The 27,687-nt window shown below is 45.8% G+C and overlaps 12 non-coding genes across 12 annotated transcripts; all 12 read right to left on the bottom strand.

Annotated features, from left to right (window-relative positions):
* Positions 1 to 940: 940 nt before the first annotated feature.
* On the bottom strand, positions 941 to 1,131 carry LOC130334215 (U2 spliceosomal RNA). The gene has a single exon (XR_008876052.1). It is a non-coding gene; the product is annotated as a U2 spliceosomal RNA (small nuclear RNA).
* A 2,090-nt stretch (positions 1,132 to 3,221) lies between these two features.
* LOC130334214 (U2 spliceosomal RNA) lies at positions 3,222 to 3,412 on the bottom strand. Its single transcript, XR_008876051.1, has one exon. It is a non-coding gene; the product is annotated as a U2 spliceosomal RNA (small nuclear RNA).
* Positions 3,413 to 5,498: 2,086 nt separating this feature from the next.
* Positions 5,499 to 5,689, bottom strand: LOC130334256 (U2 spliceosomal RNA). The gene has a single exon (XR_008876090.1). It is a non-coding gene; the product is annotated as a U2 spliceosomal RNA (small nuclear RNA).
* A 2,073-nt stretch (positions 5,690 to 7,762) lies between these two features.
* LOC130334213 (U2 spliceosomal RNA) lies at positions 7,763 to 7,953 on the bottom strand. Its single transcript, XR_008876050.1, has one exon. It is a non-coding gene; the product is annotated as a U2 spliceosomal RNA (small nuclear RNA).
* Positions 7,954 to 10,041: 2,088 nt separating this feature from the next.
* On the bottom strand, positions 10,042 to 10,232 carry LOC130334211 (U2 spliceosomal RNA). Its single transcript, XR_008876048.1, has one exon. It is a non-coding gene; the product is annotated as a U2 spliceosomal RNA (small nuclear RNA).
* A 2,089-nt stretch (positions 10,233 to 12,321) lies between these two features.
* Positions 12,322 to 12,512, bottom strand: LOC130334210 (U2 spliceosomal RNA). Its single transcript, XR_008876047.1, has one exon. It is a non-coding gene; the product is annotated as a U2 spliceosomal RNA (small nuclear RNA).
* Positions 12,513 to 14,591: 2,079 nt separating this feature from the next.
* On the bottom strand, positions 14,592 to 14,782 carry LOC130334209 (U2 spliceosomal RNA). Its single transcript, XR_008876046.1, has one exon. It is a non-coding gene; the product is annotated as a U2 spliceosomal RNA (small nuclear RNA).
* Positions 14,783 to 16,870: 2,088 nt separating this feature from the next.
* Positions 16,871 to 17,061, bottom strand: LOC130334208 (U2 spliceosomal RNA). The gene has a single exon (XR_008876045.1). It is a non-coding gene; the product is annotated as a U2 spliceosomal RNA (small nuclear RNA).
* A 2,088-nt stretch (positions 17,062 to 19,149) lies between these two features.
* LOC130334207 (U2 spliceosomal RNA) lies at positions 19,150 to 19,340 on the bottom strand. Its single transcript, XR_008876044.1, has one exon. It is a non-coding gene; the product is annotated as a U2 spliceosomal RNA (small nuclear RNA).
* Positions 19,341 to 21,419: 2,079 nt separating this feature from the next.
* On the bottom strand, positions 21,420 to 21,610 carry LOC130334206 (U2 spliceosomal RNA). Its single transcript, XR_008876043.1, has one exon. It is a non-coding gene; the product is annotated as a U2 spliceosomal RNA (small nuclear RNA).
* Positions 21,611 to 23,696: 2,086 nt separating this feature from the next.
* Positions 23,697 to 23,887, bottom strand: LOC130334255 (U2 spliceosomal RNA). The gene has a single exon (XR_008876089.1). It is a non-coding gene; the product is annotated as a U2 spliceosomal RNA (small nuclear RNA).
* Positions 23,888 to 25,978: 2,091 nt separating this feature from the next.
* LOC130334204 (U2 spliceosomal RNA) lies at positions 25,979 to 26,169 on the bottom strand. The gene has a single exon (XR_008876042.1). It is a non-coding gene; the product is annotated as a U2 spliceosomal RNA (small nuclear RNA).
* Between the last annotated feature and the right edge of the window lie 1,518 nt (positions 26,170 to 27,687).

The following is a 27,687-nucleotide window of genomic DNA, read 5'->3' as shown; positions in this document are numbered from 1 at the left end:
ACTGATTTTTCCTGTCTGAATTTGTCGCACAGAAAGTTGCAGGCCAAATATGTGTGACATTTCTGCGACTTTAGCTTCTAGAGCATTTTTACAACATTATACATAGGTGCTGAATACATAAAAAGCGACTGTTCAGCGACAGACAAGTCGCATCGGCTGAAAGTAGGCCAGAATGTCAGTCCATGTTGGAGCAGGTTTAGATACAGTCTAAAGTATAGATCTCAAAGTCTGTGCACAGAATTTAGCAAGGGCCTCGCACCTTCTGATGCATCAGGTAGGTGCACAATAGCATAGCCTAACCCTCTGTACTTTGGTCTATATTGATGCGGGACATAGACAGCCAGCTGATGACCAATCCATTAGTGCAATGGATGGCTGGAAGCATTTGTCTTTGCCTTTGCAATACCACAGAAGCAATGCATGGTCAATGTACAGCAATGACACACCTGTGTGAACAGCCAGGAGACCCCCCCCATGTTATGTTACATAGTTACATAGTTAGTACGGTCGAAAAAAGACATATGTCCATCAAGTTCAACCAGGGAATTAAGGGGTAGGGGTGTGGCGCGATATTGGGGAAGGGATGAGATTTTATATTTCTTCATAAGCATTAATCTTATTTTGTCAATTAGGAACATTCAGCACCCACCCGCTATCAAGGCAGCTGCCTATCATGTCATGCCCTACCTGCACAGGTGTGCTGGCTACTCAAATGATCCAATTAAGGAGGCCATTTAGTCAGCAGCAGCAGAAGTCCTGTGCCTGGACGCTCCAACAGCGGCCAGACACAAGCAGAAGCAGAAGCAGCAGAAGCAGCAGCAGCACCACCTTTTGTTTTTTGGCTGCAGCAGCAGCAGCAAGGCCCACAGGGCTGGCTAGCTGGCTAGCCAGCAAGCAGGTAGCAATGAAAGTAGGAATCTTTCTTTTTAACCCTGTAAGGGGGTGGTGCACTGTACCCGAAGATACTGCCATATCGGGTCAATGCATAGGGCGACGGAAGCAAGCTTCGAAATCGGCCCCCGTTCTCAAAAATCCATTTAATATATGGTCCCCAGATAGGGGACGTATCAGATATTAAACTGATAAGAACAGATACTACACTTGATCTTAGCCAAAAGGCCGAGAAGCGATAACCGTGAAAGGGGCGGGCCCAACAAGGTCCCCTTCATGGGCACTATCACTGCTTGCTGTCAGGGAGGCTGCCAGACAATTTTCCATGCACACTCTGGGCTGGGGGGCAGTCAACCACCAGTACACACAGCAGAACCTAAACCCATACCATTATTGCTAAGCAGCAAGACAGGGGCCCATTGCACTCCCACGGGGCCTTTTTAAATGCAATCCATAACCCGGATTTGCCAGGAACCCTTCTTACTCCTCCTACTTGCATGTGACACTGGGCTTAGGATCTGCATAGGAAACACACACACAAGCACACACCTACCTTTGTTGCCTGCAGATGCCTCCTTGGCTGTCCCCAAACGGTATCAAACCAACACCCACGGGAAGCTGTAAGCATAGAGGACATGCCTGCACCCCATTGGACTTACCTGTGTGGGTTAAATCCGGGTTATTTGACAACCTATGGCGGTGATGGTTCTGCTCAGGCAGAGCAGTGCTGATGCTCCTCATAAAGCTGTCGCTGCTGTGAAGGTTCTAGGTGACATCACAAATCCCTATGGTTACATACACAACAAAGCTGGGTTGTTGTTGTTTACACTCTGCAAGGCCTGTGGAAGTGAGTGACATCATAGCACTGTAGTTCTGAGGGTTCTAGATGGATGCAACAATCTCCTGTTGCTTCTATGAAGGCCATAATAGACGACATCACCAAACAGCTCCATAGTCACATACACAGCAAAGGAGAGATGTTGTTTACACCTAGTGATGTCAGTGGTATTGAGTGACATCACAGCACAGTGCTAAGGCTCCTGGGCCTGGACACAGCAGCGGCTGCAATATCTCAACGGAGAATACGTTTATATATATGTGTGTGTGTGCGCGTATATATATATATATATATATATATATATATATATATATATATATATTTCTCCGCCGAAATCACTTTTAAACCCATTTCCACCTTTTTTTCCCTTCTCTTCCTCTTACTTTTTTTTCACGTTTTTTTACGTTTTTCTCCTTTTCGCCTCTTTTCTGGGCGTATTATTCTTCTTTTTCTTCTTTTTTTTTGTCTAATGCATACCCCATCAGTGCAGCAATGCTTATTCAATACCGCCAGCAGATGGAGACACTGGGGGATAATTTTCTAAGGATTTATACTGATTTTTCCTGTCTGAATTTGTCGCACAGAAAGTTGCAGGCCAAATATGTGTGACATTTCTGCGACTTTAGCTTCTAGAGCATTTTTACAACATTATACATAGGTGCTGAATACATAAAAAGCGACTGTTCAGCGACAGACAAGTCGCATCGGCTGAAAGTAGGCCAGAATGTCAGTCCATGTTGGAGCAGGTTTAGATACAGTCTAAAGTATAGATCTCAAAGTCTGTGCACAGAATTTAGCAAGGGCCTCGCACCTTCTGATGCATCAGGTAGGTGCACAATAGCATAGCCTAACCCTCTGTACTTTGGTCTATATTGATGCGGGACATAGACAGCCAGCTGATGACCAATCCATTAGTGCAATGGATGGCTGGAAGCATTTGTCTTTGCCTTTGCAATACCACAGAAGCAATGCATGGTCAATGTACAGCAATGACACACCTGTGTGAACAGCCAGGAGACCCCCCCCATGTTATGTTACATAGTTACATAGTTAGTACGGTCGAAAAAAGACATATGTCCATCAAGTTCAACCAGGGAATTAAGGGGTAGGGGTGTGGCGCGATATTGGGGAAGGGATGAGATTTTATATTTCTTCATAAGCATTAATCTTATTTTGTCAATTAGGAACATTCAGCACCCACCCGCTATCAAGGCAGCTGCCTATCATGTCATGCCCTACCTGCACAGGTGTGCTGGCTACTCAAATGATCCAATTAAGGAGGCCATTTAGTCAGCAGCAGCAGAAGTCCTGTGCCTGGACGCTCCAACAGCGGCCAGACACAAGCAGAAGCAGAAGCAGCAGAAGCAGCAGCAGCACCACCTTTTGTTTTTTGGCTGCAGCAGCAGCAGCAAGGCCCACAGGGCTGGCTAGCTGGCTAGCCAGCAAGCAGGTAGCAATGAAAGTAGGAATCTTTCTTTTTAACCCTGTAAGGGGGTGGTGCACTGTACCCGAAGATACTGCCATATCGGGTCAATGCATAGGGCGACGGAAGCAAGCTTCGAAATCGGCCCCCGTTCTCAAAAATCCATTTAATATATGGTCCCCAGATAGGGGACGTATCAGATATTAAACTGATAAGAACAGATACTACACTTGATCTTAGCCAAAAGGCCGAGAAGCGATAACCGTGAAAGGGGCGGGCCCAACAAGGTCCCCTTCATGGGCACTATCACTGCTTGCTGTCAGGGAGGCTGCCAGACAATTTTCCATGCACACTCTGGGCTGGGGGGCAGTCAACCACCAGTACACACAGCAGAACCTAAACCCATACCATTATTGCTAAGCAGCAAGACAGGGGCCCATTGCACTCCCACGGGGCCTTTTTAAATGCAATCCATAACCCGGATTTGCCAGGAACCCTTCTTACTCCTCCTACTTGCATGTGACACTGGGCTTAGGATCTGCATAGGAAACACACACACAAGCACACACCTACCTTTGTTGCCTGCAGATGCCTCCTTGGCTGTCCCCAAACGGTATCAAACCAACACCCACGGGAAGCTGTAAGCATAGAGGACATGCCTGCACCCCATTGGACTTACCTGTGTGGGTTAAATCCGGGTTATTTGACAACCTATGGCGGTGATGGTTCTGCTCAGGCAGAGCAGTGCTGATGCTCCTCATAAAGCTGTCGCTGCTGTGAAGGTTCTAGGTGACATCACAAATCCCTATGGTTACATACACAACAAAGCTGGGTTGTTGTTGTTTACACTCTGCAAGGCCTGTGGAAGTGAGTGACATCATAGCACTGTAGTTCTGAGGGTTCTAGATGGATGCAACAATCTCCTGTTGCTTCTATGAAGGCCATAATAGACGACATCACCAAACAGCTCCATAGTCACATACACAGCAAAGGAGAGATGTTGTTTACACCTAGTGATGTCAGTGGTATTGAGTGACATCACAGCACAGTGCTAAGGCTCCTGGGCCTGGACACAGCAGCGGCTGCAATATCTCAACGGAGAATACGTTTATATATATGTGTGTGTGTGCGCGTATATATATATATATATATATATATATATATATATATATATATTTCTCCGCCGAAATCACTTTTAAACCCATTTCCACCTTTTTTTCCCTTCTCTTCCTCTTACTTTTTTTTCACGTTTTTTTACGTTTTTCTCCTTTTCGCCTCTTTTCTGGGCGTATTATTCTTCTTTTTCTTCTTTTTTTTCGTCTAATGCATACCCCATCAGTGCAGCAATGCTTATTCAATACCGCCAGCAGATGGAGACACTGGGGGATAATTTTCTAAGGATTTATACTGATTTTTCCTGTCTGAATTTGTCGCACAGAAAGTTGCAGGCCAAATATGTGTGACATTTCTGCGACTTTAGCTTCTAGAGCATTTTTACAACATTATACATAGGTGCTGAATACATAAAAAGCGACTGTTCAGCGACAGACAAGTCGCATCGGCTGAAAGTAGGCCAGAATGTCAGTCCATGTTGGAGCAGGTTTAGATACAGTCTAAAGTATAGATCTCAAAGTCTGTGCACAGAATTTAGCAAGGGCCTCGCACCTTCTGATGCATCAGGTAGGTGCACAATAGCATAGCCTAACCCTCTGTACTTTGGTCTATATTGATGCGGGACATAGACAGCCAGCTGATGACCAATCCATTAGTGCAATGGATGGCTGGAAGCATTTGTCTTTGCCTTTGCAATACCACAGAAGCAATGCATGGTCAATGTACAGCAATGACACACCTGTGTGAACAGCCAGGAGACCCCCCCCATGTTATGTTACATAGTTACATAGTTAGTACGGTCGAAAAAAGACATATGTCCATCAAGTTCAACCAGGGAATTAAGGGGTAGGGGTGTGGCGCGATATTGGGGAAGGGATGAGATTTTATATTTCTTCATAAGCATTAATCTTATTTTGTCAATTAGGAACATTCAGCACCCACCCGCTATCAAGGCAGCTGCCTATCATGTCATGCCCTACCTGCACAGGTGTGCTGGCTACTCAAATGATCCAATTAAGGAGGCCATTTAGTCAGCAGCAGCAGAAGTGCTGTGCCTGGACGCTCCAACAGCGGCCAGACACAAGCAGAAGCAGAAGCAGCAGAAGCAGCAGCAGCACCACCTTTTGTTTTTTGGCTGCAGCAGCAGCAGCAAGGCCCACAGGGCTGGCTAGCTGGCTAGCCAGCAAGCAGGTAGCAATGAAAGTAGGAATCTTTCTTTTTAACCCTGTAAGGGGGTGGTGCACTGTACCCGAAGATACTGCCATATCGGGTCAATGCATAGGGCGACGGAAGCAAGCTTCGAAATCGGCCCCCGTTCTCAAAAATCCATTTAATATATGGTCCCCAGATAGGGGACGTATCAGATATTAAACTGATAAGAACAGATACTACACTTGATCTTAGCCAAAAGGCCGAGACGCGATAACCGTGAAAGGGGCGGGCCCAACAAGGTCCCCTTCATGGGCACTATCACTGCTTGCTGTCAGGGAGGCTGCCAGACAATTTTCCATGCACACTCTGGGCTGGGGGGCAGTCAACCACCAGTACACACAGCAGAACCTAAACCCATACCATTATTGCTAAGCAGCAAGACAGGGGCCCATTGCACTCCCACGGGGCCTTTTTAAATGCAATCCATAACCCGGATTTGCCAGGAACCCTTCTTACTCCTCCTACTTGCATGTGACACTGGGCTTAGGATCTGCATAGGAAACACACACAAGCACACACCTACCTTTGTTGCCTGCAGATGCCTCCTTGGCTGTCCCCAAACGGTATCAAACCAACACCCACGGGAAGCTGTAAGCATAGAGGACATGCCTGCACCCCATTGGACTTACCTGTGTGGGTTAAATCCGGGTTATTTGACAACCTATGGCGGTGATGGTTCTGCTCAGGCAGAGCAGTGCTGATGCTCCTCATAAAGCTGTCGCTGCTGTGAAGGTTCTAGGTGACATCACAAATCCCTATGGTTACATACACAACAAAGCTGGGTTGTTGTTGTTTACACTCTGCAAGGCCTGTGGAAGTGAGTGACATCATAGCACTGTAGTTCTGAGGGTTCTAGATGGATGCAACAATCTCCTGTTGCTTCTATGAAGGCCATAATAGACGACATCACCAAACAGCTCCATAGTCACATACACAGCAAAGGAGAGATGTTGTTTACACCTAGTGATGTCAGTGGTATTGAGTGACATCACAGCACAGTGCTAAGGCTCCTGGGCCTGGACACAGCAGCGGCTGCAATATCTCAACGGAGAATACGTTTATATATATGTGTGTGTGTGCGCGTATATATATATATATATATATATATATATATATTCTCCGCCGAAATCACTTTTAAACCCATTTCCACCTTTTTTTCCCTTCTCTTCCTCTTACTTTTTTTTCACGTTTTTTTACGTTTTTCTCCTTTTCGCCTCTTTTCTGGGCGTATTATTCTTCTTTTTCTTCTTTTTTTTCGTCTAATGCATACCCCATCAGTGCAGCAATGCTTATTCAATACCGCCAGCAGATGGAGACACTGGGGGATAATTTTCTAAGGATTTATACTGATTTTTCCTGTCTGAATTTGTCGCACAGAAAGTTGCAGGCCAAATATGTGTGACATTTCTGCGACTTTAGCTTCTAGAGCATTTTTACAACATTATACATAGGTGCTGAATACATAAAAAGCGACTGTTCAGCGACAGACAAGTCGCATCGGCTGAAAGTAGGCCAGAATGTCAGTCCATGTTGGAGCAGGTTTAGATACAGTCTAAAGTATAGATCTCAAAGTCTGTGCACAGAATTTAGCAAGGGCCTCGCACCTTCTGATGCATCAGGTAGGTGCACAATAGCATAGCCTAACCCTCTGTACTTTGGTCTATATTGATGCGGGACATAGACAGCCAGCTGATGACCAATCCATTAGTGCAATGGATGGCTGGAAGCATTTGTCTTTGCCTTTGCAATACCACAGAAGCAATGCATGGTCAATGTACAGCAATGACACACCTGTGTGAACAGCCAGGAGACCCCCCCCATGTTATGTTACATAGTTACATAGTTAGTACGGTCGAAAAAAGACATATGTCCATCAAGTTCAACCAGGGAATTAAGGGGTAGGGGTGTGGCGCGATATTGGGGAAGGGATGAGATTTTATATTTCTTCATAAGCATTAATCTTATTTTGTCAATTAGGAACATTCAGCACCCACCCGCTATCAAGGCAGCTGCCTATCATGTCATGCCCTACCTGCACAGGTGTGCTGGCTACTCAAATGATCCAATTAAGGAGGCCATTTAGTCAGCAGCAGCAGAAGTCCTGTGCCTGGACGCTCCAACAGCGGCCAGACACAAGCAGAAGCAGAAGCAGCAGAAGCAGCAGCAGCACCACCTTTTGTTTTTTGGCTGCAGCAGCAGCAGCAAGGCCCACAGGGCTGGCTAGCTGGCTAGCCAGCAAGCAGGTAGCAATGAAAGTAGGAATCTTTCTTTTTAACCCTGTAAGGGGGTGGTGCACTGTACCCGAAGATACTGCCATATCGGGTCAATGCATAGGGCGACGGAAGCAAGCTTCGAAATCGGCCCCCGTTCTCAAAAATCCATTTAATATATGGTCCCCAGATAGGGGACGTATCAGATATTAAACTGATAAGAACAGATACTACACTTGATCTTAGCCAAAAGGCCGAGAAGCGATAACCGTGAAAGGGGCGGGCCCAACAAGGTCCCCTTCATGGGCACTATCACTGCTTGCTGTCAGGGAGGCTGCCAGACAATTTTCCATGCACACTCTGGGCTGGGGGGCAGTCAACCACCAGTACACACAGCAGAACCTAAACCCATACCATTATTGCTAAGCAGCAAGACAGGGGCCCATTGCACTCCCACGGGGCCTTTTTAAATGCAATCCATAACCCGGATTTGCCAGGAACCCTTCTTACTCCTCCTACTTGCATGTGACACTGGGCTTAGGATCTGCATAGGAAACACACACACAAGCACACACCTACCTTTGTTGCCTGCAGATGCCTCCTTGGCTGTCCCCAAACGGTATCAAACCAACACCCACGGGAAGCTGTAAGCATAGAGGACATGCCTGCACCCCATTGGACTTACCTGTGTGGGTTAAATCCGGGTTATTTGACAACCTATGGCGGTGATGGTTCTGCTCAGGCAGAGCAGTGCTGATGCTCCTCATAAAGCTGTCGCTGCTGTGAAGGTTCTAGGTGACATCACAAATCCCTATGGTTACATACACAACAAAGCTGGGTTGTTGTTGTTTACACTCTGCAAGGCCTGTGGAAGTGAGTGACATCATAGCACTGTAGTTCTGAGGGTTCTAGATGGATGCAACAATCTCCTGTTGCTTCTATGAAGGCCATAATAGACGACATCACCAAACAGCTCCATAGTCACATACACAGCAAAGGAGAGATGTTGTTTACACCTAGTGATGTCAGTGGTATTGAGTGACATCACAGCACAGTGCTAAGGCTCCTGGGCCTGGACACAGCAGCGGCTGCAATATCTCAACGGAGAATACGTTTATATATATGTGTGTGTGTGCGCGTATATATATATATATATATATATATATATATATATATATATATATTTCTCCGCCGAAATCACTTTTAAACCCATTTCCACCTTTTTTTCCCTTCTCTTCCTCTTACTTTTTTTTCACGTTTTTTTACGTTTTTCTCCTTTTCGCCTCTTTTCTGGGCGTATTATTCTTCTTTTTCTTCTTTTTTTTCGTCTAATGCATACCCCATCAGTGCAGCAATGCTTATTCAATACCGCCAGCAGATGGAGACACTGGGGGATAATTTTCTAAGGATTTATACTGATTTTTCCTGTCTGAATTTGTCGCACAGAAAGTTGCAGGCCAAATATGTGTGACATTTCTGCGACTTTAGCTTCTAGAGCATTTTTACAACATTATACATAGGTGCTGAATACATAAAAAGCGACTGTTCAGCGACAGACAAGTCGCATCGGCTGAAAGTAGGCCAGAATGTCAGTCCATGTTGGAGCAGGTTTAGATACAGTCTAAAGTATAGATCTCAAAGTCTGTGCACAGAATTTAGCAAGGGCCTCGCACCTTCTGATGCATCAGGTAGGTGCACAATAGCATAGCCTAACCCTCTGTACTTTGGTCTATATTGATGCGGGACATAGACAGCCAGCTGATGACCAATCCATTAGTGCAATGGATGGCTGGAAGCATTTGTCTTTGCCTTTGCAATACCACAGAAGCAATGCATGGTCAATGTACAGCAATGACACACCTGTGTGAACAGCCAGGAGACCCCCCCCATGTTATGTTACATAGTTACATAGTTAGTACGGTCGAAAAAAGACATATGTCCATCAAGTTCAACCAGGGAATTAAGGGGTAGGGGTGTGGCGCGATATTGGGGAAGGGATGAGATTTTATATTTCTTCATAAGCATTAATCTTATTTTGTCAATTAGGAACATTCAGCACCCACCCGCTATCAAGGCAGCTGCCTATCATGTCATGCCCTACCTGCACAGGTGTGCTGGCTACTCAAATGATCCAATTAAGGAGGCCATTTAGTCAGCAGCAGCAGAAGTCCTGTGCCTGGACGCTCCAACAGCGGCCAGACACAAGCAGAAGCAGAAGCAGCAGAAGCAGCAGCAGCACCACCTTTTGTTTTTTGGCTGCAGCAGCAGCAGCAAGGCCCACAGGGCTGGCTAGCTGGCTAGCCAGCAAGCAGGTAGCAATGAAAGTAGGAATCTTTCTTTTTAACCCTGTAAGGGGGTGGTGCACTGTACCCGAAGATACTGCCATATCGGGTCAATGCATAGGGCGACGGAAGCAAGCTTCGAAATCGGCCCCCGTTCTCAAAAATCCATTTAATATATGGTCCCCAGATAGGGGACGTATCAGATATTAAACTGATAAGAACAGATACTACACTTGATCTTAGCCAAAAGGCCGAGAAGCGATAACCGTGAAAGGGGCGGGCCCAACAAGGTCCCCTTCATGGGCACTATCACTGCTTGCTGTCAGGGAGGCTGCCAGACAATTTTCCATGCACACTCTGGGCTGGGGGGCAGTCAACCACCAGTACACACAGCAGAACCTAAACCCATACCATTATTGCTAAGCAGCAAGACAGGGGCCCATTGCACTCCCACGGGGCCTTTTTAAATGCAATCCATAACCCGGATTTGCCAGGAACCCTTCTTACTCCTCCTACTTGCATGTGACACTGGGCTTAGGATCTGCATAGGAAACACACACACAAGCACACACCTACCTTTGTTGCCTGCAGATGCCTCCTTGGCTGTCCCCAAACGGTATCAAACCAACACCCACGGGAAGCTGTAAGCATAGAGGACATGCCTGCACCCCATTGGACTTACCTGTGTGGGTTAAATCCGGGTTATTTGACAACCTATGGCGGTGATGGTTCTGCTCAGGCAGAGCAGTGCTGATGCTCCTCATAAAGCTGTCGCTGCTGTGAAGGTTCTAGGTGACATCACAAATCCCTATGGTTACATACACAACAAAGCTGGGTTGTTGTTGTTTACACTCTGCAAGGCCTGTGGAAGTGAGTGACATCATAGCACTGTAGTTCTGAGGGTTCTAGATGGATGCAACAATCCCTGTTGCTTCTATGAAGGCCATAATAGACGACATCACCAAACAGCTCCATAGTCACATACACAGCAAAGGAGAGATGTTGTTTACACCTAGTGATGTCAGTGGTATTGAGTGACATCACAGCACAGTGCTAAGGCTCCTGGGCCTGGACACAGCAGCGGCTGCAATATCTCAACGGAGAATACGTTTATATATATGTGTGTGTGTGCGCGTATATATATATATATATATATATATATATATATATATATATATATATTTCTCCGCCGAAATCACTTTTAAACCCATTTCCACCTTTTTTTCCCTTCTCTTCCTCTTACTTTTTTTTCACGTTTTTTTACGTTTTTCTCCTTTTCGCCTCTTTTCTGGGCGTATTATTCTTCTTTTTCTTCTTTTTTTTCGTCTAATGCATACCCCATCAGTGCAGCAATGCTTATTCAATACCGCCAGCAGATGGAGACACTGGGGGATAATTTTCTAAGGATTTATACTGATTTTTCCTGTCTGAATTTGTCGCACAGAAAGTTGCAGGCCAAATATGTGTGACATTTCTGCGACTTTAGCTTCTAGAGCATTTTTACAACATTATACATAGGTGCTGAATACATAAAAAGCGACTGTTCAGCGACAGACAAGTCGCATCGGCTGAAAGTAGGCCAGAATGTCAGTCCATGTTGGAGCAGGTTTAGATACAGTCTAAAGTATAGATCTCAAAGTCTGTGCACAGAATTTAGCAAGGGCCTCGCACCTTCTGATGCATCAGGTAGGTGCACAATAGCATAGCCTAACCCTCTGTACTTTGGTCTATATTGATGCGGGACATAGACAGCCAGCTGATGACCAATCCATTAGTGCAATGGATGGCTGGAAGCATTTGTCTTTGCCTTTGCAATACCACAGAAGCAATGCATGGTCAATGTACAGCAATGACACACCTGTGTGAACAGCCAGGAGACCCCCCCCATGTTATGTTACATAGTTACATAGTTAGTACGGTCGAAAAAAGACATATGTCCATCAAGTTCAACCAGGGAATTAAGGGGTAGGGGTGTGGCGCGATATTGGGGAAGGGATGAGATTTTATATTTCTTCATAAGCATTAATCTTATTTTGTCAATTAGGAACATTCAGCACCCACCCGCTATCAAGGCAGCTGCCTATCATGTCATGCCCTACCTGCACAGGTGTGCTGGCTACTCAAATGATCCAATTAAGGAGGCCATTTAGTCAGCAGCAGCAGAAGTCCTGTGCCTGGACGCTCCAACAGCGGCCAGACACAAGCAGAAGCAGAAGCAGCAGAAGCAGCAGCAGCACCACCTTTTGTTTTTTGGCTGCAGCAGCAGCAGCAAGGCCCACAGGGCTGGCTAGCTGGCTAGCCAGCAAGCAGGTAGCAATGAAAGTAGGAATCTTTCTTTTTAACCCTGTAAGGGGGTGGTGCACTGTACCCGAAGATACTGCCATATCGGGTCAATGCATAGGGCGACGGAAGCAAGCTTCGAAATCGGCCCCCGTTCTCAAAAATCCATTTAATATATGGTCCCCAGATAGGGGACGTATCAGATATTAAACTGATAAGAACAGATACTACACTTGATCTTAGCCAAAAGGCCGAGAAGCGATAACCGTGAAAGGGGCGGGCCCAACAAGGTCCCCTTCATGGGCACTATCACTGCTTGCTGTCAGGGAGGCTGCCAGACAATTTTCCATGCACACTCTGGGCTGGGGGGCAGTCAACCACCAGTACACACAGCAGAACCTAAACCCATACCATTATTGCTAAGCAGCAAGACAGGGGCCCATTGCACTCCCACGGGGCCTTTTTAAATGCAATCCATAACCCGGATTTGCCAGGAACCCTTCTTACTCCTCCTACTTGCATGTGACACTGGGCTTAGGATCTGCATAGGAAACACACACACAAGCACACACCTACCTTTGTTGCCTGCAGATGCCTCCTTGGCTGTCCCCAAACGGTATCAAACCAACACCCACGGGAAGCTGTAAGCATAGAGGACATGCCTGCACCCCATTGGACTTACCTGTGTGGGTTAAATCCGGGTTATTTGACAACCTATGGCGGTGATGGTTCTGCTCAGGCAGAGCAGTGCTGATGCTCCTCATAAAGCTGTCGCTGCTGTGAAGGTTCTAGGTGACATCACAAATCCCTATGGTTACATACACAACAAAGCTGGGTTGTTGTTGTTTACACTCTGCAAGGCCTGTGGAAGTGAGTGACATCATAGCACTGTAGTTCTGAGGGTTCTAGATGGATGCAACAATCTCCTGTTGCTTCTATGAAGGCCATAATAGACGACATCACCAAACAGCTCCATAGTCACATACACAGCAAAGGAGAGATGTTGTTTACACCTAGTGATGTCAGTGGTATTGAGTGACATCACAGCACAGTGCTAAGGCTCCTGGGCCTGGACACAGCAGCGGCTGCAATATCTCAACGGAGAATACGTTTATATATATGTGTGTGTGTGCGCGTATATATATATATATATATATATATATATATATATATATATATATATCTCCGCCGAAATCACTTTTAAACCCATTTCCACCTTTTTTTCCCTTCTCTTCCTCTTACTTTTTTTTCACGTTTTTTTACGTTTTTCTCCTTTTCGCCTCTTTTCTGGGCGTATTATTCTTCTTTTTCTTCTTTTTTTTCGTCTAATGCATACCCCATCAGTGCAGCAATGCTTATTCAATACCGCCAGCAGATGGAGACACTGGGGGATAATTTTCTAAGGATTTATACTGATTTTTCCTGTCTGAATTTGTCGCACAGAAAGTTGCAGGCCAAATATGTGTGACATTTCTGCGACTTTAGCTTCTAGAGCATTTTTACAACATTATACATAGGTGCTGAATACATAAAAAGCGACTGTTCAGCGACAGACAAGTCGCATCGGCTGAAAGTAGGCCAGAATGTCAGTCCATGTTGGAGCAGGTTTAGATACAGTCTAAAGTATAGATCTCAAAGTCTGTGCACAGAATTTAGCAAGGGCCTCGCACCTTCTGATGCATCAGGTAGGTGCACAATAGCATAGCCTAACCCTCTGTACTTTGGTCTATATTGATGCGGGACATAGACAGCCAGCTGATGACCAATCCATTAGTGCAATGGATGGCTGGAAGCATTTGTCTTTGCCTTTGCAATACCACAGAAGCAATGCATGGTCAATGTACAGCAATGACACACCTGTGTGAACAGCCAGGAGACCCCCCCCATGTTATGTTACATAGTTACATAGTTAGTACGGTCGAAAAAAGACATATGTCCATCAAGTTCAACCAGGGAATTAAGGGGTAGGGGTGTGGCGCGATATTGGGGAAGGGATGAGATTTTATATTTCTTCATAAGCATTAATCTTATTTTGTCAATTAGGAACATTCAGCACCCACCCGCTATCAAGGCAGCTGCCTATCATGTCATGCCCTACCTGCACAGGTGTGCTGGCTACTCAAATGATCCAATTAAGGAGGCCATTTAGTCAGCAGCAGCAGAAGTCCTGTGCCTGGACGCTCCAACAGCGGCCAGACACAAGCAGAAGCAGAAGCAGCAGCAGCACCACCTTTTGTTTTTTGGCTGCAGCAGCAGCAGCAAGGCCCACAGGGCTGGCTAGCTGGCTAGCCAGCAAGCAGGTAGCAATGAAAGTAGGAATCTTTCTTTTTAACCCTGTAAGGGGGTGGTGCACTGTACCCGAAGATACTGCCATATCGGGTCAATGCATAGGGCGACGGAAGCAAGCTTCGAAATCGGCCCCCGTTCTCAAAAATCCATTTAATATATGGTCCCCAGATAGGGGACGTATCAGATATTAAACTGATAAGAACAGATACTACACTTGATCTTAGCCAAAAGGCCGAGAAGCGATAACCGTGAAAGGGGCGGGCCCAACAAGGTCCCCTTCATGGGCACTATCACTGCTTGCTGTCAGGGAGGCTGCCAGACAATTTTCCATGCACACTCTGGGCTGGGGGGCAGTCAACCACCAGTACACACAGCAGAACCTAAACCCATACCATTATTGCTAAGCAGCAAGACAGGGGCCCATTGCACTCCCACGGGGCCTTTTTAAATGCAATCCATAACCCGGATTTGCCAGGAACCCTTCTTACTCCTCCTACTTGCATGTGACACTGGGCTTAGGATCTGCATAGGAAACACACACACAAGCACACACCTACCTTTGTTGCCTGCAGATGCCTCCTTGGCTGTCCCCAAACGGTATCAAACCAACACCCACGGGAAGCTGTAAGCATAGAGGACATGCCTGCACCCCATTGGACTTACCTGTGTGGGTTAAATCCGGGTTATTTGACAACCTATGGCGGTGATGGTTCTGCTCAGGCAGAGCAGTGCTGATGCTCCTCATAAAGCTGTCGCTGCTGTGAAGGTTCTAGGTGACATCACAAATCCCTATGGTTACATACACAACAAAGCTGGGTTGTTGTTGTTTACACTCTGCAAGGCCTGTGGAAGTGAGTGACATCATAGCACTGTAGTTCTGAGGGTTCTAGATGGATGCAACAATCTCCTGTTGCTTCTATGAAGGCCATAATAGACGACATCACCAAACAGCTCCATAGTCACATACACAGCAAAGGAGAGATGTTGTTTACACCTAGTGATGTCAGTGGTATTGAGTGACATCACAGCACAGTGCTAAGGCTCCTGGGCCTGGACACAGCAGCGGCTGCAATATCTCAACGGAGAATACGTTTATATATATGTGTGTGTGTGCGCGTATATATATATATATATATATATATATATATATATATATATATATTTCTCCGCCGAAATCACTTTTAAACCCATTTCCACCTTTTTTTCCCTTCTCTTCCTCTTACTTTTTTTTCACGTTTTTTTACGTTTTTCTCCTTTTCGCCTCTTTTCTGGGCGTATTATTCTTCTTTTTCTTCTTTTTTTTCGTCTAATGCATACCCCATCAGTGCAGCAATGCTTATTCAATACCGCCAGCAGATGGAGACACTGGGGGATAATTTTCTAAGGATTTATACTGATTTTTCCTGTCTGAATTTGTCGCACAGAAAGTTGCAGGCCAAATATGTGTGACATTTCTGCGACTTTAGCTTCTAGAGCATTTTTACAACATTATACATAGGTGCTGAATACATAAAAAGCGACTGTTCAGCGACAGACAAGTCGCATCGGCTGAAAGTAGGCCAGAATGTCAGTCCATGTTGGAGCAGGTTTAGATACAGTCTAAAGTATAGATCTCAAAGTCTGTGCACAGAATTTAGCAAGGGCCTCGCACCTTCTGATGCATCAGGTAGGTGCACAATAGCATAGCCTAACCCTCTGTACTTTGGTCTATATTGATGCGGGACATAGACAGCCAGCTGATGACCAATCCATTAGTGCAATGGATGGCTGGAAGCATTTGTCTTTGCCTTTGCAATACCACAGAAGCAATGCATGGTCAATGTACAGCAATGACACACCTGTGTGAACAGCCAGGAGACCCCCCCCATGTTATGTTACATAGTTACATAGTTAGTACGGTCGAAAAAAGACATATGTCCATCAAGTTCAACCAGGGAATTAAGGGGTAGGGGTGTGGCGCGATATTGGGGAAGGGATGAGATTTTATATTTCTTCATAAGCATTAATCTTATTTTGTCAATTAGGAACATTCAGCACCCACCCGCTATCAAGGCAGCTGCCTATCATGTCATGCCCTACCTGCACAGGTGTGCTGGCTACTCAAATGATCCAATTAAGGAGGCCATTTAGTCAGCAGCAGCAGAAGTCCTGTGCCTGGACGCTCCAACAGCGGCCAGACACAAGCAGAAGCAGAAGCAGCAGAAGCAGCAGCAGCACCACCTTTTGTTTTTTGGCTGCAGCAGCAGCAGCAAGGCCCACAGGGCTGGCTAGCTGGCTAGCCAGCAAGCAGGTAGCAATGAAAGTAGGAATCTTTCTTTTTAACCCTGTAAGGGGGTGGTGCACTGTACCCGAAGATACTGCCATATCGGGTCAATGCATAGGGCGACGGAAGCAAGCTTCGAAATCGGCCCCCGTTCTCAAAAATCCATTTAATATATGGTCCCCAGATAGGGGACGTATCAGATATTAAACTGATAAGAACAGATACTACACTTGATCTTAGCCAAAAGGCCGAGAAGCGATAACCGTGAAAGGGGCGGGCCCAACAAGGTCCCCTTCATGGGCACTATCACTGCTTGCTGTCAGGGAGGCTGCCAGACAATTTTCCATGCACACTCTGGGCTGGGGGGCAGTCAACCACCAGTACACACAGCAGAACCTAAACCCATACCATTATTGCTAAGCAGCAAGACAGGGGCCCATTGCACTCCCACGGGGCCTTTTTAAATGCAATCCATAACCCGGATTTGCCAGGAACCCTTCTTACTCCTCCTACTTGCATGTGACACTGGGCTTAGGATCTGCATAGGAAACACACACACAAGCACACACCTACCTTTGTTGCCTGCAGATGCCTCCTTGGCTGTCCCCAAACGGTATCAAACCAACACCCACGGGAAGCTGTAAGCATAGAGGACATGCCTGCACCCCATTGGACTTACCTGTGTGGGTTAAATCCGGGTTATTTGACAACCTATGGCGGTGATGGTTCTGCTCAGGCAGAGCAGTGCTGATGCTCCTCATAAAGCTGTCGCTGCTGTGAAGGTTCTAGGTGACATCACAAATCCCTATGGTTACATACACAACAAAGCTGGGTTGTTGTTGTTTACACTCTGCAAGGCCTGTGGAAGTGAGTGACATCATAGCACTGTAGTTCTGAGGGTTCTAGATGGATGCAACAATCTCCTGTTGCTTCTATGAAGGCCATAATAGACGACATCACCAAACAGCTCCATAGTCACATACACAGCAAAGGAGAGATGTTGTTTACACCTAGTGATGTCAGTGGTATTGAGTGACATCACAGCACAGTGCTAAGGCTCCTGGGCCTGGACACAGCAGCGGCTGCAATATCTCAACGGAGAATACGTTTATATATATGTGTGTGTGTGCGCGTATATATATATATATATATATATATATATATATATATATATATATTTCTCCGCCGAAATCACTTTTAAACCCATTTCCACCTTTTTTTCCCTTCTCTTCCTCTTACTTTTTTTTCACGTTTTTTTACGTTTTTCTCCTTTTCGCCTCTTTTCTGGGCGTATTATTCTTCTTTTTCTTCTTTTTTTTCGTCTAATGCATACCCCATCAGTGCAGCAATGCTTATTCAATACCGCCAGCAGATGGAGACACTGGGGGATAATTTTCTAAGGATTTATACTGATTTTTCCTGTCTGAATTTGTCGCACAGAAAGTTGCAGGCCAAATATGTGTGACATTTCTGCGACTTTAGCTTCTAGAGCATTTTTACAACATTATACATAGGTGCTGAATACATAAAAAGCGACTGTTCAGCGACAGACAAGTCGCATCGGCTGAAAGTAGGCCAGAATGTCAGTCCATGTTGGAGCAGGTTTAGATACAGTCTAAAGTATAGATCTCAAAGTCTGTGCACAGAATTTAGCAAGGGCCTCGCACCTTCTGATGCATCAGGTAGGTGCACAATAGCATAGCCTAACCCTCTGTACTTTGGTCTATATTGATGCGGGACATAGACAGCCAGCTGATGACCAATCCATTAGTGCAATGGATGGCTGGAAGCATTTGTCTTTGCCTTTGCAATACCACAGAAGCAATGCATGGTCAATGTACAGCAATGACACACCTGTGTGAACAGCCAGGAGACCCCCCCCATGTTATGTTACATAGTTACATAGTTAGTACGGTCGAAAAAAGACATATGTCCATCAAGTTCAACCAGGGAATTAAGGGGTAGGGGTGTGGCGCGATATTGGGGAAGGGATGAGATTTTATATTTCTTCATAAGCATTAATCTTATTTTGTCAATTAGGAACATTCAGCACCCACCCGCTATCAAGGCAGCTGCCTATCATGTCATGCCCTACCTGCACAGGTGTGCTGGCTACTCAAATGATCCAATTAAGGAGGCCATTTAGTCAGCAGCAGCAGAAGTCCTGTGCCTGGACGCTCCAACAGCGGCCAGACACAAGCAGAAGCAGAAGCAGCAGAAGCAGCAGCAGCACCACCTTTTGTTTTTTGGCTGCAGCAGCAGCAGCAAGGCCCACAGGGCTGGCTAGCTGGCTAGCCAGCAAGCAGGTAGCAATGAAAGTAGGAATCTTTCTTTTTAACCCTGTAAGGGGGTGGTGCACTGTACCCGAAGATACTGCCATATCGGGTCAATGCATAGGGCGACGGAAGCAAGCTTCGAAATCGGCCCCCGTTCTCAAAAATCCATTTAATATATGGTCCCCAGATAGGGGACGTATCAGATATTAAACTGATAAGAACAGATACTACACTTGATCTTAGCCAAAAGGCCGAGAAGCGATAACCGTGAAAGGGGCGGGCCCAACAAGGTCCCCTTCATGGGCACTATCACTGCTTGCTGTCAGGGAGGCTGCCAGACAATTTTCCATGCACACTCTGGGCTGGGGGGCAGTCAACCACCAGTACACACAGCAGAACCTAAACCCATACCATTATTGCTAAGCAGCAAGACAGGGGCCCATTGCACTCCCACGGGGCCTTTTTAAATGCAATCCATAACCCGGATTTGCCAGGAACCCTTCTTACTCCTCCTACTTGCATGTGACACTGGGCTTAGGATCTGCATAGGAAACACACACACAAGCACACACCTACCTTTGTTGCCTGCAGATGCCTCCTTGGCTGTCCCCAAACGGTATCAAACCAACACCCACGGGAAGCTGTAAGCATAGAGGACATGCCTGCACCCCATTGGACTTACCTGTGTGGGTTAAATCCGGGTTATTTGACAACCTATGGCGGTGATGGTTCTGCTCAGGCAGAGCAGTGCTGATGCTCCTCATAAAGCTGTCGCTGCTGTGAAGGTTCTAGGTGACATCACAAATCCCTATGGTTACATACACAACAAAGCTGGGTTGTTGTTGTTTACACTCTGCAAGGCCTGTGGAAGTGAGTGACATCATAGCACTGTAGTTCTGAGGGTTCTAGATGGATGCAACAATCTCCTGTTGCTTCTATGAAGGCCATAATAGACGACATCACCAAACAGCTCCATAGTCACATACACAGCAAAGGAGAGATGTTGTTTACACCTAGTGATGTCAGTGGTATTGAGTGACATCACAGCACAGTGCTAAGGCTCCTGGGCCTGGACACAGCAGCGGCTGCAATATCTCAACGGAGAATACGTTTATATATATGTGTGTGTGTGCGCGTATATATATATATATATATATATATATATATATATATATATATATTTCTCCGCCGAAATCACTTTTAAACCCATTTCCACCTTTTTTTCCCTTCTCTTCCTCTTACTTTTTTTTCACGTTTTTTTACGTTTTTCTCCTTTTCGCCTCTTTTCTGGGCGTATTATTCTTCTTTTTCTTCTTTTTTTTCGTCTAATGCATACCCCATCAGTGCAGCAATGCTTATTCAATACCGCCAGCAGATGGAGACACTGGGGGATAATTTTCTAAGGATTTATACTGATTTTTCCTGTCTGAATTTGTCGCACAGAAAGTTGCAGGCCAAATATGTGTGACATTTCTGCGACTTTAGCTTCTAGAGCATTTTTACAACATTATACATAGGTGCTGAATACATAAAAAGCGACTGTTCAGCGACAGACAAGTCGCATCGGCTGAAAGTAGGCCAGAATGTCAGTCCATGTTGGAGCAGGTTTAGATACAGTCTAAAGTATAGATCTCAAAGTCTGTGCACAGAATTTAGCAAGGGCCTCGCACCTTCTGATGCATCAGGTAGGTGCACAATAGCATAGCCTAACCCTCTGTACTTTGGTCTATATTGATGCGGGACATAGACAGCCAGCTGATGACCAATCCATTAGTGCAATGGATGGCTGGAAGCATTTGTCTTTGCCTTTGCAATACCACAGAAGCAATGCATGGTCAATGTACAGCAATGACACACCTGTGTGAACAGCCAGGAGACCCCCCCCATGTTATGTTACATAGTTACATAGTTAGTACGGTCGAAAAAAGACATATGTCCATCAAGTTCAACCAGGGAATTAAGGGGTAGGGGTGTGGCGCGATATTGGGGAAGGGATGAGATTTTATATTTCTTCATAAGCATTAATCTTATTTTGTCAATTAGGAACATTCAGCACCCACCCGCTATCAAGGCAGCTGCCTATCATGTCATGCCCTACCTGCACAGGTGTGCTGGCTACTCAAATGATCCAATTAAGGAGGCCATTTAGTCAGCAGCAGCAGAAGTCCTGTGCCTGGACGCTCCAACAGCGGCCAGACACAAGCAGAAGCAGAAGCAGCAGCAGCACCACCTTTTGTTTTTTGGCTGCAGCAGCAGCAGCAAGGCCCACAGGGCTGGCTAGCTGGCTAGCCAGCAAGCAGGTAGCAATGAAAGTAGGAATCTTTCTTTTTAACCCTGTAAGGGGGTGGTGCACTGTACCCGAAGATACTGCCATATCGGGTCAATGCATAGGGCGACGGAAGCAAGCTTCGAAATCGGCCCCCGTTCTCAAAAATCCATTTAATATATGGTCCCCAGATAGGGGACGTATCAGATATTAAACTGATAAGAACAGATACTACACTTGATCTTAGCCAAAAGGCCGAGAAGCGATAACCGTGAAAGGGGCGGGCCCAACAAGGTCCCCTTCATGGGCACTATCACTGCTTGCTGTCAGGGAGGCTGCCAGACAATTTTCCATGCACACTCTGGGCTGGGGGGCAGTCAACCACCAGTACACACAGCAGAACCTAAACCCATACCATTATTGCTAAGCAGCAAGACAGGGGCCCATTGCACTCCCACGGGGCCTTTTTAAATGCAATCCATAACCCGGATTTGCCAGGAACCCTTCTTACTCCTCCTACTTGCATGTGACACTGGGCTTAGGATCTGCATAGGAAACACACACACAAGCACACACCTACCTTTGTTGCCTGCAGATGCCTCCTTGGCTGTCCCCAAACGGTATCAAACCAACACCCACGGGAAGCTGTAAGCATAGAGGACATGCCTGCACCCCATTGGACTTACCTGTGTGGGTTAAATCCGGGTTATTTGACAACCTATGGCGGTGATGGTTCTGCTCAGGCAGAGCAGTGCTGATGCTCCTCATAAAGCTGTCGCTGCTGTGAAGGTTCTAGGTGACATCACAAATCCCTATGGTTACATACACAACAAAGCTGGGTTGTTGTTGTTTACACTCTGCAAGGCCTGTGGAAGTGAGTGACATCATAGCACTGTAGTTCTGAGGGTTCTAGATGGATGCAACAATCTCCTGTTGCTTCTATGAAGGCCATAATAGACGACATCACCAAACAGCTCCATAGTCACATACACAGCAAAGGAGAGATGTTGTTTACACCTAGTGATGTCAGTGGTATTGAGTGACATCACAGCACAGTGCTAAGGCTCCTGGGCCTGGACACAGCAGCGGCTGCAATATCTCAACGGAGAATACGTTTATATATATGTGTGTGTGTGCGCGTATATATATATATATATATATATATATATATATATATATATATTTCTCCGCCGAAATCACTTTTAAACCCATTTCCACCTTTTTTTCCCTTCTCTTCCTCTTACTTTTTTTTCACGTTTTTTTACGTTTTTCTCCTTTTCGCCTCTTTTCTGGGCGTATTATTCTTCTTTTTCTTCTTTTTTTTCGTCTAATGCATACCCCATCAGTGCAGCAATGCTTATTCAATACCGCCAGCAGATGGAGACACTGGGGGATAATTTTCTAAGGATTTATACTGATTTTTCCTGTCTGAATTTGTCGCACAGAAAGTTGCAGGCCAAATATGTGTGACATTTCTGCGACTTTAGCTTCTAGAGCATTTTTACAACATTATACATAGGTGCTGAATACATAAAAAGCGACTGTTCAGCGACAGACAAGTCGCATCGGCTGAAAGTAGGCCAGAATGTCAGTCCATGTTGGAGCAGGTTTAGATACAGTCTAAAGTATAGATCTCAAAGTCTGTGCACAGAATTTAGCAAGGGCCTCGCACCTTCTGATGCATCAGGTAGGTGCACAATAGCATAGCCTAACCCTCTGTACTTTGGTCTATATTGATGCGGGACATAGACAGCCAGCTGATGACCAATCCATTAGTGCAATGGATGGCTGGAAGCATTTGTCTTTGCCTTTGCAATACCACAGAAGCAATGCATAGTCAATGTACAGCAATGACACACCTGTGTGAACAGCCAGGAGACCCCCCCCATGTTATGTTACATAGTTACATAGTTAGTACGGTCGAAAAAAGACATATGTCCATCAAGTTCAACCAGGGAATTAAGGGGTAGGGGTGTGGCGCGATATTGGGGAAGGGATGAGATTTTATATTTCTTCATAAGCATTAATCTTATTTTGTCAATTAGGAACATTCAGCACCCACCCGCTATCAAGGCAGCTGCCTATCATGTCATGCCCTACCTGCACAGGTGTGCTGGCTACTCAAATGATCCAATTAAGGAGGCCATTTAGTCAGCAGCAGCAGAAGTCCTGTGCCTGGACGCTCCAACAGCGGCCAGACACAAGCAGAAGCAGAAGCAGCAGAAGCAGCAGCAGCACCACCTTTTGTTTTTTGGCTGCAGCAGCAGCAGCAAGGCCCACAGGGCTGGCTAGCTGGCTAGCCAGCAAGCAGGTAGCAATGAAAGTAGGAATCTTTCTTTTTAACCCTGTAAGGGGGTGGTGCACTGTACCCGAAGATACTGCCATATCGGGTCAATGCATAGGGCGACGGAAGCAAGCTTCGAAATCGGCCCCCGTTCTCAAAAATCCATTTAATATATGGTCCCCAGATAGGGGACGTATCAGATATTAAACTGATAAGAACAGATACTACACTTGATCTTAGCCAAAAGGCCGAGAAGCAATAACCGTGAAAGGGGCGGGCCCAACAAGGTCCCCTTCATGGGCACTATCACTGCTTGCTGTCAGGGAGGCTGCCAGACAATTTTCCATGCACACTCTGGGCTGGGGGGCAGTCAACCACCAGTACACACAGCAGAACCTAAACCCATACCATTATTGCTAAGCAGCAAGACAGGGGCCCATTGCACTCCCACGGGGCCTTTTTAAATGCAATCCATAACCCGGATTTGCCAGGAACCCTTCTTACTCCTCCTACTTGCATGTGACACTGGGCTTAGGATCTGCATAGGAAACACACACACAAGCACACACCTACCTTTGTTGCCTGCAGATGCCTCCTTGGCTGTCCCCAAACGGTATCAAACCAACACCCACGGGAAGCTGTAAGCATAGAGGACATGCCTGCACCCCATTGGACTTACCTGTGTGGGTTAAATCCGGGTTATTTGACAACCTATGGCGGTGATGGTTCTGCTCAGGCAGAGCAGTGCTGATGCTCCTCATAAAGCTGTCGCTGCTGTGAAGGTTCTAGGTGACATCACAAATCCCTATGGTTACATACACAACAAAGCTGGGTTGTTGTTGTTTACACTCTGCAAGGCCTGTGGAAGTGAGTGACATCATAGCACTGTAGTTCTGAGGGTTCTAGATGGATGCAACAATCTCCTGTTGCTTCTATGAAGGCCATAATAGACGACATCACCAAACAGCTCCATAGTCACATACACAGCAAAGGAGAGATGTTGTTTACACCTAGTGATGTCAGTGGTATTGAGTGACATCACAGCACAGTGCTAAGGCTCCTGGGCCTGGACACAGCAGCGGCTGCAATATCTCAACGGAGAATACGTTTATATATATGTGTGTGTGTGCGCGTATATATATATATATATATATATATATATATATATATATATATATATATTCTCCGCCGAAATCACTTTTAAACCCATTTCCACCTTTTTTTCCCTTCTCTTCCTCTTACTTTTTTTTCACGTTTTTTTACGTTTTTCTCCTTTTCGCCTCTTTTCTGGGCGTATTATTCTTCTTTTTCTTCTTTTTTTTCGTCTAATGCATACCCCATCAGTGCAGCAATGCTTATTCAATACCGCCAGCAGATGGAGACACTGGGGGATAATTTTCTAAGGATTTATACTGATTTTTCCTGTCTGAATTTGTCGCACAGAAAGTTGCAGGCCAAATATGTGTGACATTTCTGCGACTTTAGCTTCTAGAGCATTTTTACAACATTATACATAGGTGCTGAATACATAAAAAGCGACTGTTCAGCGACAGACAAGTCGCATCGGCTGAAAGTAGGCCAGAATGTCAGTCCATGTTGGAGCAGGTTTAGATACAGTCTAAAGTATAGATCTCAAAGTCTGTGCACAGAATTTAGCAAGGGCCTCGCACCTTCTGATGCATCAGGTAGGTGCACAATAGCATAGCCTAACCCTCTGTACTTTGGTCTATATTGATGCGGGACATAGACAGCCAGCTGATGACCAATCCATTAGTGCAATGGATGGCTGGAAGCATTTGTCTTTGCCTTTGCAATACCACAGAAGCAATGCATGGTCAATGTACAGCAATGACACACCTGTGTGAACAGCCAGGAGACCCCCCCCATGTTATGTTACATAGTTACATAGTTAGTACGGTCGAAAAAAGACATATGTCCATCAAGTTCAACCAGGGAATTAAGGGGTAGGGGTGTGGCGCGATATTGGGGAAGGGATGAGATTTTATATTTCTTCATAAGCATTAATCTTATTTTGTCAATTAGGAACATTCAGCACCCACCCGCTATCAAGGCAGCTGCCTATCATGTCATGCCCTACCTGCACAGGTGTGCTGGCTACTCAAATGATCCAATTAAGGAGGCCATTTAGTCAGCAGCAGCAGAAGTCCTGTGCCTGGACGCTCCAACAGCGGCCAGACACAAGCAGAAGCAGAAGCAGCAGAAGCAGCAGCAGCACCACCTTTTGTTTTTTGGCTGCAGCAGCAGCAGCAAGGCCCACAGGGCTGGCTAGCTGGCTAGCCAGCAAGCAGGTAGCAATGAAAGTAGGAATCTTTCTTTTTAACCCTGTAAGGGGGTGGTGCACTGTACCCGAAGATACTGCCATATCGGGTCAATGCATAGGGCGACGGAAGCAAGCTTCGAAATCGGCCCCCGTTCTCAAAAATCCATTTAATATATGGTCCCCAGATAGGGGACGTATCAGATATTAAACTGATAAGAACAGATACTACACTTGATCTTAGCCAAAAGGCCGAGAAGCGATAACCGTGAAAGGGGCGGGCCCAACAAGGTCCCCTTCATGGGCACTATCACTGCTTGCTGTCAGGGAGGCTGCCAGACAATTTTCCATGCACACTCTGGGCTGGGGGGCAGTCAACCACCAGTACACACAGCAGAACCTAAACCCATACCATTATTGCTAAGCAGCAAGACAGGGGCCCATTGCACTCCCACAGGGCCTTTTTAAATGCAATCCATAACCCGGATTTGCCAGGAACCCTTCTTACTCCTCCTACTTGCATGTGACACTGGGCTTAGGATCTGCATAGGAAACACACACACAAGCACACACCTACCTTTGTTGCCTGCAGATGCCTCCTTGGCTGTCCCCAAACGGTATCAAACCAACACCCACGGGAAGCTGTAAGCATAGAGGACATGCCTGCACCCCATTGGACTTACCTGTGTGGGTTAAATCCGGGTTATTTGACAACCTATGGCGGTGATGGTTCTGCTCAGGCAGAGCAGTGCTGATGCTCCTCATAAAGCTGTCGCTGCTGTGAAGGTTCTAGGTGACATCACAAATCCCTATGGTTACATACACAACAAAGCTGGGTTGTTGTTGTTTACACTCTGCAAGGCCTGTGGAAGTGAGTGACATCATAGCACTGTAGTTCTGAGGGTTCTAGATGGATGCAACAATCTCCTGTTGCTTCTATGAAGGCCATAATAGACGACATCACCAAACAGCTCCATAGTCACATACACAGCAAAGGAGAGATGTTGTTTACACCTAGTGATGTCAGTGGTATTGAGTGACATCACAGCACAGTGCTAAGGCTCCTGGGCCTGGACACAGCAGCGGCTGCAATATCTCAACGGAGAATACGTTTATATATATGTGTGTGTGTGCGCGTATATATATATATATATATATATATATATATATATATATATATATATATATATATATTTCTCCGCCGAAATCACTTTTAAACCCATTTCCACCTTTTTTTCCCTTCTCTTCCTCTTACTTTTTTTTCACGTTTTTTTACGTTTTTCTCCTTTTCGCCTCTTTTCTGGGCGTATTATTCTTCTTTTTCTTCTTTTTTTTCGTCTAATGCATACCCCATCAGTGCAGCAATGCTTATTCAATACCGCCAGCAGATGGAGACACTGGGGGATAATTTTCTAAGGATTTATACTGATTTTTCCTGTCTGAATTTGTCGCACAGAAAGTTGCAGGCCAAATATGTGTGACATTTCTGCGACTTTAGCTTCTAGAGCATTTTTACAACATTATACATAGGTGCTGAATACATAAAAAGCGACTGTTCAGCGACAGACAAGTCGCATCGGCTGAAAGTAGGCCAGAATGTCAGTCCATGTTGGAGCAGGTTTAGATACAGTCTAAAGTATAGATCTCAAAGTCTGTGCACAGAATTTAGCAAGGGCCTCGCACCTTCTGATGCATCAGGTAGGTGCACAATAGCATAGCCTAACCCTCTGTACTTTGGTCTATATTGATGCGGGACATAGACAGCCAGCTGATGACCAATCC

Source organism: Hyla sarda, unplaced genomic scaffold (assembly GCF_029499605.1).
Source record: "Hyla sarda isolate aHylSar1 unplaced genomic scaffold, aHylSar1.hap1 scaffold_431, whole genome shotgun sequence".
NCBI lineage: Eukaryota > Metazoa > Chordata > Amphibia > Anura > Hylidae > Hyla > Hyla sarda.
The sequence above is the reverse complement of the archived record's forward strand: the minus strand, read 5'-3'. Positions and strand labels throughout refer to the sequence as shown.